Genomic DNA, 7,995 nt, shown 5'->3' with positions numbered 1-7,995 from the left:
GGAGGAAAAGGACCAAGAAAGTCAATACCCCATACATCGAACAACTCTACCTCAATGATGTTTGTTCGAGGCATCTCATTTCTGTTGGTGACATTTCAAACCCTTTGACATCGATCACAGCTCTTCACGTAAGCATATGCATCCTTGAATAGTGTTGGCCAAAAGAATCTAGCATGCAATACTTTGGCCCCTATACGTGTACCTCTGAAGTGTCCCCCACTTGGAGTTGAGTGACAGTGGTATAAAATCTTTGGTATTTCATCTTCTACCACGCATCTCCTGATCATCTGATCTGCACACTTTTTAAACACATATGGCTCTTCCCAGAAATAGTACTTCACATCGTGAAGAAAAATTTTCCTTTGTTGATATGTCTTATCAATTGGAATCAAACCACAAGCTAAATAGTTAGCAATATCAGCAAACCAAGGGGTATTATGGACATGATTTACCTTCAGGATATGTTCATCTGGAAACGTCTCCTGAATTGGTATAACAGGAGAATTCCCTTATTGTGGCTCCAATCTAGACAAGTGATCTGCTACTTGATTTTTTACTCCCTTTCGATCTTAAATTTCTAGATCGAACTCTTAAAGTAGAAGTACCCATCGAATCAACCTCAGCTTAGCGTCTTTCTTTGCAAGTAAATACTTAATTGCCGAGTTTTTTGTATAGACAGTCACTTTGGTACCTACCAAATAAGATCGAAACTTGTCGAAAGCAAACACAATAGCAAGTAACTCTTTTTCTATTACCATATAATTCAGTTGAGCTCCTGTTAGGGTTCGACTTGCGCATTAGATGGGATGAAAAACTTTGTTCCTTCACTGGCCCAAGACAACTCCAATTGCGAAGTCACTTGCATCACACATCAATTCGAATGGCAAATCCTAGTCTGGTGTGACGATTATGGGCACCATGACTAATCAACTCTTCAAACCATTGAAGGCTTTTAAGCATTCCTCATCAAATTTGAATATAGAGCCTTCTCCAATAATTTGCATAAGGGTTTAGCAACTTTGGAAAAGTCCTTGATAAATCTTTGATAAAAACCAGCGTGGCCCAAAAAGCTCCTAACACCCTTTACAGATGTTGGAGGTGGAAATTTCTCAATAATGTCTACCTTTGTTTTGTCTACCTCGATCCCATGTCTCGTTATCCAATGCCCTAGAACAACTCATTCTCGTACCATAAAATGGCACTTTTTCCAGTTGAGTACGAGATTCGTTTCTTCGCATCGCCTTAGTACCTTAGTTAGATTGGCTTAGAAATCATCGTAAGTATCTCCGAGTACTGAAAAATCGTCCATAAAAACTTCCAAATATTTCTCAACCATGTCAGTAAAAATAGAAATCATACATCTTTGAAAAGTAGCAGGTGCATTGCATAAACCGAATGGCATGCGTCTAAATGCAAACGTATCGTACAAGTAGGTGAATGTCGTTTTGTGTTGGTCTTCCGGTGCTACTGTAATCTGATTATACCCTATGTATCCATCGAGAAAACAGTAGTAATCTCGTCTCACGAGTCTATCCAACATCTGGTCCAAGAACGACAAAGGAAAGTAATCTTTACTAGTCTCCTTGTTCAGCTTCCGGTAATCGATGCAGATTCTCCATCCCGTAACCATTCTAGTCAGTATCAACTATTTGTTCTCATTCTCTACAATCGTGATACCTCCTTTATTGGGCACACACTGGACCGGGCTTACCCATGAACTGTCTGAGATGGGATAGATGATATCCTCATCTAACCATTTGATGATCTCTTTTTTTACTACGTCCTTCATGATGGGGTTCAGCCTCTATTGTCCATCGATCGTCCCTTTTTTTCCATCTTCCAGGATAATCTTATGCATGCACACAGATGGACTAATACCACAAATATCGGTTATGGTCCATCCGATGGCCTTCTTAAATTGTTTCAGAACTAAGATAAGTTTCTCTTCTTGCTTAGTGGTTAATTCTGCTGAAACAATCAGAGGCAGAGTAGAAGCGTTACCTAAATAAAAGTATTTTAAATAAGAAGGTAATACATTGAGTTCTAATTTAGGTGGCTCCTCGATCGACGCTTTTGGTTGGGAATAGTCCCTCTTTTCTAACTCCAAAGATTAAATCCCCTTTGATTAGCTTCTAGCAAAGCTAAGTATTCATCCTCCTCTTCATCATTTAGAGGATCCAATGTCAAAATTCTTTCCAATGGGTCCTCAATACATTTGAGTTCCTTCTCCACTATTCAACCCTCTAAATCAGACACTGTAGAGCAATCATCCATTATGTTAGGAAATTGCATAGACTTAAAGACGTTAAATGTTACCTGATCATCCTGAACACGAATAGTGAGCTCACCCTTCTACACATCAATAAGGGTCCTTCCGGTTGCTAGGAATGGCCTTCCTAGGATGATTGGTACTTCTTTGTCTGCTTTAAAATCTAGAATTACAAATTCAACAGGAAAGATAAACTTATCTACACGTACCAATACGTCCTCGATATTTCTTTCTGGATGTGCTAAGGATCGATCTGCTAGTTGAAGCGTAACTATAGTTGGTCTATAATCTCATATCCCCAACTTCCTAAATATTGACATAGGCATCAAGTTGATACTTGCACTTAAGTCACATAATGCCTTACCATAATATGTTGCTCCAATGTTGCACGGTATGGTAAAACATCCAGGATCCTTCAATTTTTGGGGTAGTTTGTCTTGAAGATATGCACTGCATTCCTTCGTCAGAGCTACCGTCTCAAATTCTCCAAGTCTTCGTTTCTTAGACAAGATATCTTTTATGAACTTGACGTAGTTCAGCATTTGCTCAAGTGCTTCAACCAACGGGATGTTGATGTGAAGTTGCTTGAGTACGTCAAGGAACTTCTTGAATTGAATCTCCTGTTTCTGTTTCTAAAGTCTTTGAGGGTAAGGTGGTGGTGGTTTCATTACTGGGACTGATTCTGGTTTATTCGTCTTTAGCGGTAATTCTGCATCTAATGACATTGTTAGTTGATCAGAATTAGCTAGTCCTGAGGTTATTTTGTCGGGTTTTGCAGATTTTGTTCTGGTGAAACTGGAATTTCAACACTTGGTTGAACTTCTTCTAAATCTTGAGCGTCAGCTGGCTCCTTTTCAACTTCGACAGTGTTGGGCTCTACTGTCTTTCCGCTCCTAAATGTCAATGCTTTACAATGTTCCTTCCCCAAATTTCTCGAATTCTCTGTGTCACTACGTAGAGCACCTTGTGGTTGGTTTCTGAGTTCAGTAGTAAGCTGGCCCACTTGATTCTCCAAATTCCTTAGAGTGGCGTCGTTTTTCGCCATGTATGCCTTTAGTAGATTCTCTAAGCTATTGGATGGTTCTGCTTGGGTTGGTTTCCGAACTTGTTGGGGGAAACTAGACGGCTGAGTTGGTCTAGGTTGGGCGTAAGTGTTACTAGTTCCAGCCCCTTAGTTACTCCAGGAAAAATTTGGGTGATTTCGCCATGATGAGTTATAAAAGTTAGATTGCAGTCCTTGCCTCCCTAGGTTTTGGTTTTGGTTACCCATATACGGATTCAGGGTTCGATGGACATTCTTCAAACAAATGTCCTTCCCCACAATACACATACGCTATATTCTCAAATTGATTAGGTGGTTGGGCTGCAAAACTATTAGACCTATTAGTGGTAAGATTCTTAAGCATTGAGGATATTGAAGATACCTGAGATGCGAGTGAAGTGAGAGCGTCCACTTCATGTATTCCAGTGACTCGTCTTCCTGACGCTGCTCAATTGGTTGGCCATTGGTAATTGGTGCTGGCAATCCTCTCAATAATTTCGTAAGCCTCATTATAAGACTTAGAAAAGAGAGCACCATTAGCAGAGGCATCCACTACCATCCTCGTGTGAGCATTGAGACCATTATAGAATGTCTCAAGTTGAATACAATGTGGGATTCCATGATGAGGGCACTTTCGTAATAACTCTTTGTACCTTTCCCATGCTTCATACAGGGACTCATCATCTATTTGTTGGAAGGCAGTGATCTCATTCCTCAACTTGGCATTCTTGCTCGGCGGGAACTTTCGTAATAACTCTTTGTACCTTTCCCATGCTTCATACAGGGACTCATCATCCATTTTTTGGAAGGCAGTGATCTCATTCCACAACTTGGCATTCTTGCTCGGCGGGAAATACTTCATGAGGAATCTCTCAGCTAACTCTTGCCATGTAAAAATGGAGTTTGGTGGCAATGAGTTCAACCAGGCACAAAACAACTTCAGTCGTAATGCATCTTCGGGTACTCCGGCTAACTTGAAAGAATCTCTAACTTCCATAAATAGTCTTAAGTGAAGATGAGGATCTTCAGTAGGCATTCCACTGAATTTGCCCACAGTCTGAAGCATCTAGAACATGACTACCTTCAACTCGAATTATTGTGCCTCAGTTTCGGGTCTTCTAATACCCGGATTAAGATCGTTAAATAATGGCACGGCATAATGTCGTAAAGCTCTGTCCCTATCATCAACAATAAGGATAGGATTTTTTCCTTGATTCATATTCTCAAAGTTTATCTCTTCGATCCTTCTCTGGTTCGCTTGTCTTCTTCGCTGTCGAAAGGTTCGTTCTATTTCAGGGTCCACAGGGAGTAAGTCAATAATCTGGTCAATACTCATAAACACCTGAAATAATCACAGAAAGATTAAGTAAGTAAATATTTAAACAGGAAAATAAATAAACCAAAATGTAAAAACAGATGCACAAATAATGACTTTTTTTTAAAACAGTCCCCAGCAACAATGCCAAAAACATGCACATATTTGGACCGACTTAGGCTGGAAATTATTTTGCCTTGTTACTTCGAATTGCTTCTCGGTTTTGTTCTTCTAACGGTGTCTGCCGGGTCAATTTTCGCCCTTTGTATGAATCTATCAAAAATAATCAAAATTTATTAAAAATATTTGTAAAATTGACTAAAAATTAACATGTTCAAATTTTTAATACAATTTAATTATTTTATAAAAATTAATTATTTTATGACAAAAATTCTATCGAAATGCATGATTTTAAGCAAAATTAGGTATGAAAAAGTATATAAATCTTTGTGTTTCCATTAAGTAATTAAATAATGAAAATATCATCTTTTTCATCGTCTTTCCCAAATTATTTACATGGAAACCCTAGCTAAGAGAAAATAATTCAAGCAAGCGTACTTGGCTTAATTGGATCCGGATAAACCAAATAAGGAGCTAGATCGAGGTAAAGAAAAAGTAACAGATTAGTAGCATACAAGTTCACGAACATTGTTGAGGTAAGTTTGTGTAACTAAATTGAGAGTTTATATGTGTTAATTGAATTGTATGTATGTGTTTGTATTACTGTCATGTATATGAAAGTATTTACATATCCGACAATAATCAATAAGTATAAAGTCTTGTTTGAATATATGAAATTCGATGGATAGAAGATTTCCCGTATTGGTTGTGGTCCTGCATATGTTGTAGACACACTGCAGCTCGAAAGAGCATCCCGTTATTAGCCCTCTCGAGCTTTTGGTTATATGGTTCTTGCGAGCTTCTTATTAATAGCTCTTCGGAGCATCCCGATTGGTTGTGATTTTGCATAAGTTGTAGACACACCACAGCTCTTATGAGCGTCCCGATGTATGGCTCTTCATGAGCTTCTCGATTAAAGGCTCTTTATGAGCTTCCTAATTAATGGCTCTCCAGAGCTACCCGATATGACTCGTTTGAACTTCTTGATATATGGCTATCCGGAGCTTCTCGTTAATGGCTCTTTGAAGCTACCCGTTATAGGCTTGCATGAGCTTCCTGATTATAGCTCTTATGAGCTTTCCGTTATACAGCCCAGATAAGTTTCCCGTTACATGGCTCATATGAGCTTCCGATTATATGGCTCAAGGGAGAGCTTCCTATTTATGTGCTTGTATGAGTATTCTCGAATATGAATTAACGGTTTACAATTTTGTACACTTCATGTGTACTACCCTTGTTTCCATTGATATTTTAAATGATTCAACGGGTAAAGTTCTAATATGAGATGATATGAATTCAAGATGAATTACTATGAGAAATACTTGAAATACAAAGATATGATATTATTTGTATATGTTCATGGACACTTGAAGTAATAAATACATGCATGTGGAAATTGAATATTGATGAGTTCATTCATGTTCTCTGTATTTATGTGAATTACTTACTAACATGCTTGATGAGGTTATGTGCTAGGTTATTGGCCAAATTGGTTTGAGCATGTTTATTTGCTTACCATAAATGTGAATTTAATTCGTAAGTTAAATTCTTGTTATACGAACTTACTAAGTATTAAATGCTTACTCTGTTTTAATTCCTCTGTTTTATAGTACTCGGAGGCTCGTAAAGGTTGAAAGCTAGTCGGAGCTACATCACACTATCCCTCGGACTCTTTGGTATAAATATAGTAAACTAATTTCGGTTCTAATGGCATGTATAGGCTAAATATGACCAATAATGGTAATGTAAATGTTTTATTGTAAATAGCCATTGGAATGGCTTGTGATTGATATATTATGATAAGTTATATATGGTCTTAATGTGTTTGATGAGTCTTGAAATGGATAAATGATGGAAATTATATAGGTATGTTGATAAATGGGTTAAGATGATATGATTGGTAATATATATATGTTATGTGATCAATTAGGTAATATAAAAGAATGGACATATGGGGAATATTGATATGAATTGAACTTGAATTTGGCTTGATTTTAATGGTTGGTAATGCTTTGTGAATATGATAAAATGTGAATGTAGGTGGAAGACAAATTCGGTGAGGAATAAGGCTTGGAAATGACCTTATTTTGTCCACACGGGCGTGTGTCTCACCCGTGTGTGACACATGGCCTAGCACATAGGCGTGTGTTTTGGTCGTGTGTCCCCTACATATTAAAATTTCAAAAACGAATGCTCAGGATTTTTCACACGGGCGTGTGACTTGGCTGTGTGACCCAAGTCAGAGAGTTGCATAGGTATGGACACGGACTGGGACACGGCTGTGTGCCCTATTTCAAATGCCCACATGGCTTGACCATACAGGCATGTGTCCCCTGCACCTTGGAAAAATTTTGAGATTTTGGTAAAATTCTTTGAGTACCCGATTTAGTCCCGACCTATTTCTAATACATAATTTGGGCCTTAAGGGATTAAATGAGGGGCAATATGATTGTATATGATTGATTTTTTATATGATTTATGAATGATATTAAATGTTTGTATCTAATTTATAAATTTTGGTAATGCTCCATAACCCTGTTTCGACGACAGATATGGGTTAGGGGTGTTACACCGCCATCATCGTCGCACTACCATCGCCGCGATGCCGCTGCCGTCGGCCATCGTCAATTTTTCCTATTTTTCTTCTTTTCTTCTCCTCTATCTAAAAATTCTCTTGTAAACTCCTAAATCTGATTTTTCGTTATTAAAAATCATCTTTCAAATTTTTATTTTATCTAAACTCTTCTATTTTCCAATTATAAGGCCTAATCCCTCTCTTTGATTGGATTTTCGAGATTTTGTTGCCAAGCCCTTTTCTCTCCGTTTAATCATAAGTATAAAGAATTATCGTAACCATTATACTTTTGTTGTATTATTTTTTATTTAACAAGGATCTAACTATTCGATTTCGTGCCTTATTGAAGAGTATTCATAAATCCTGGAATACGTGCATCAACTATAGAAAGGGGCGATAGTTGACGATCTTTTTGCGTAAGTGGTGCTGAATCAATGTTATTTTATTAAGGGAATGTTATTATTTTGTTAGATTGATGCCAACATGTATTTTGATTTAACATAGTGACTCAAGGAAATTAGATTCATCTCTTTCAAAGTGGAATCGAGATCTAATCCATCAAATCTAAGGTGTGGGGATTGAAGAGATATTATTCGATATTAATGATTAAATTAATAATAATTAAAATATTTTTAAGTGTATTACTTATGGATATTTGATATTTAATATATGAG

General features: G+C 37.4%; 1 non-coding gene across 1 annotated transcript; it reads left to right on the top strand.

Annotated features, from left to right (window-relative positions):
• The first annotated feature begins 3,925 nt into the window (after positions 1-3,925).
• LOC128040304 (small nucleolar RNA R71) lies at positions 3,926-4,032 on the top strand. Its single transcript, XR_008194960.1, has one exon. It is a non-coding gene; the product is annotated as a small nucleolar RNA R71 (small nucleolar RNA).
• The last annotated feature ends 3,963 nt before the right edge of the window (positions 4,033-7,995 follow it).

Source organism: Gossypium raimondii, chromosome 3 (assembly GCF_025698545.1).
Source record: "Gossypium raimondii isolate GPD5lz chromosome 3, ASM2569854v1, whole genome shotgun sequence".
In the NCBI taxonomy this organism is placed as follows: Eukaryota; Viridiplantae; Streptophyta; class Magnoliopsida; order Malvales; family Malvaceae; genus Gossypium; species Gossypium raimondii.
Note: the sequence above shows the minus strand (reverse complement) of the source record. Positions and strands in the feature narration are given on the sequence as shown.